Genomic DNA, 2,500 nt, shown 5'->3' with positions numbered 1-2,500 from the left:
CCGCCGCCGCCGCCGCCGCCGCCGCCGCGGGCAACGGGCCTGCGAGGCGACCCCAGCCGCGCCGCCGGGGTGGCCCCCGGACGGCGATTGATCGTCAAGCGACGCTCAGACAGGCGTAGCCCCGGGAGGAACCCGGGGCCGCAAGTGCGTTCGAAGTGTCGATGATCAATGTGTCCTGCAATTCACATTAATTTTAATTCTCGCAGCTAGCTGCGTTCTTCATCGACGCACGAGCCGAGTGATCCACCGCTAAGAGTTGTCTGGCTTTCGGGCGCCGCTCAGGCCGAGCGGCCCCTTTGTCTCTCGCGCCGAGGACGCGCGGGCGCGCGCCTGGCTTCGACCGTACGAGCACACAGAGAAACGGAAGGGGAAAAAAAGAGATCGGAGAAGCCCACGCTCCGAAGGACCGCCAAGAGGCGGGGGAGCCCGCGCCCCCGACCGCCTCCCCCCGCGAGGGGAGACGCCGACCTCACATGCCGTCCTTCGGAGGCGGCCCAGGCGCCCGGGCTCGGCCCGGCCTCCGCGCGGAGGGCCACGCGGCGCGCGCCGGGCACGCGGGGGGCACGGCGGCCCGCCCGCTCTCGCTTTCACGGGACGACGCGCACACACACACACACGGCTCGGGCCACACGCGGCCGGGGGCGCGGCCGTCGGCCCCCGCACACGCCGGCTCCCCTTCGGCCCCCTTCACCGCGGGGCTCGCGGCGCGCCGCCGCGCCGCCGCGCGGCCGGCTCTCTCTCTTCCACGGCGGCCTCACCCCGCTCGAGACGGCACGCGACGACGGCCGTGCCGCCGGCGCGCCTTCCCGCCCGGCGGGACCGCTCCCGCCGGGCGGGCCAGCGTCCGGGCGGACGCGCTCCGCCGCCGGCCCCGGAGGCGGACGCCACCGAGACCCGAGCCGGCGTCGCCAGCGCCCGAGGCCTGCCGGACGGCAGGCCCCGCCGTCGCCGGGGCCGCACTCCCGGGGCCCCCGCCGCCGCGTCGCACCGCCGGGGCCCCTTGCCTCGGCACGCGCCCGGCGGAAGGCGTACGGCGCTGAGCCGGGGGGCAACGCCCGCTCTCCTCGTTTTCACGCGGAGACCGGGCGGGGGAAGCGCCCCCGCGGCCGCCCGCACGCCTTCCTACGGCCCACACGCGGCCGGGAAGGGCGACGGAGGACGCGACGTGCAGGGCCCGGGACGGGACCGCCGCCGGCGACGGCGGGCGCCCTCCGGCCGACCGTCCCCGCTGGGGGGGGACACCCGTCGAGCGGCGCCGCCGCCGCTCGGCACGGGGTCGCCCGCGCTCGCGGGCCTCCGCCGACGGAGGGCCCGCCGGACGCTCGCCCCCCGGGCGGGCGGGCGATCGAGCCGGGCGGGGGACGGCCGGCGGACGGCGCCGCCGGTGCGTTCGAGGAGGAAAGGCCGCCGAGGGGAGAGGGGCCGGACGCGCGGGACGCGGCGCCGCGCGCGCGAGACACCGCGGCAAGCGGGCCGAGGAGAGAGCGCGGCGGGCCCCGGCGGCCGCAACCCCGCGGCCGAGGAAAGGCAGAGAGCGGGCGCTCTCTGCCGGCGTCGCCCGTTACGACGAGGCGAGCGGGTCGGCCCCCGCGGCCGACCGCGCGCCGCGGCCTCTCCGCCGAGGCCGGGCCGCGGAGAGGGGGGGGCAGGGCGCCCCTCCCCGGCGCGGCGCGGTTACCCCCGCGCGCGCGTGCGGCAGGGACGACGACGACGACGACCACGACGGAGGGAGCGCGGCCGGCGGCCGCGGACACCACCGCAGGGGCTCGGCGGGAGTAGCTGCTCCCCACCCCTCAGTGGCGCCGCACCGCCGCCCGGCGACAACCGCCGCCGCCGCCGCCGCCGCCGCCGGCACCGCCGCCGCCACGGCGGGCCGCGCCGAGCCGCCCGAGTCTTTAAACCGCCGCCCGGCTCGCCGGCCCCCTTTCGGCACCGCGTTTGGCGACGCCGAGGGGGGAAACCTGGGGGGGAACCGCCGAGGCGCGGAGCGCTAGGTACCTGGCCCTGGGGCGAGGGAAACGACCTGCATGGCCCCGCCGGGGTGCCTCCCCCGCTGCCGCCCTCGGGGGAGCGTCCACCGGCGGGGGCGCGCCCGCCGTCTGCCGCCACCACCGCCGCGTCCTTCTCGGGGCCCGGGGTTTCCCTCAGTAGCCCGGCGCTGCGCCCGAGAGGACCGCCGCGGCTCGGGCCGCCCCGCCGGCGCGGGGACGCGGCCCGACCGCCGAGCGCGCCGCGCCCCGCGCGCGCGCGCGCGCCCCGAAGCGCGGCCCGGAACGCCCGGAGGGCTCGGCCCTCGGCCGCGCGAGGGGCACCGCTCGGCCCGAGAGCGGGAGCTCCGCCGGCGCGGCAAAGCCCCGCTCCCCGGTGCGGGAAGGGCCGGAGGAGCCGCCTCCTCCGAGCCCCGAAGGCGCCCCCGCCACCCGCTCCCTCGCCATTTCCACATCGGCCGCCGACGGGTGCCACGGCCGGACGGCCGGCCGTCGCTCGACGGGCGAAGCAG

General features: G+C 80.0%; 1 non-coding gene across 1 annotated transcript; it reads right to left on the bottom strand.

The window, feature by feature from the left end:
• Positions 1–99: 99 nt before the first annotated feature.
• On the bottom strand, positions 100–258 carry LOC134434684 (5.8S ribosomal RNA). The gene has a single exon (XR_010031906.1). It is a non-coding gene; the product is annotated as a 5.8S ribosomal RNA (ribosomal RNA).
• Between the last annotated feature and the right edge of the window lie 2,242 nt (positions 259–2,500).

The sequence above is a fragment of the Melospiza melodia genome, unplaced genomic scaffold (assembly GCF_035770615.1).
Source record: "Melospiza melodia melodia isolate bMelMel2 unplaced genomic scaffold, bMelMel2.pri scaffold_455, whole genome shotgun sequence".
NCBI classification, from domain to species: domain Eukaryota; kingdom Metazoa; phylum Chordata; class Aves; order Passeriformes; family Passerellidae; genus Melospiza; species Melospiza melodia.
This window is presented reverse-complemented; position numbering and strand designations above follow the sequence as displayed.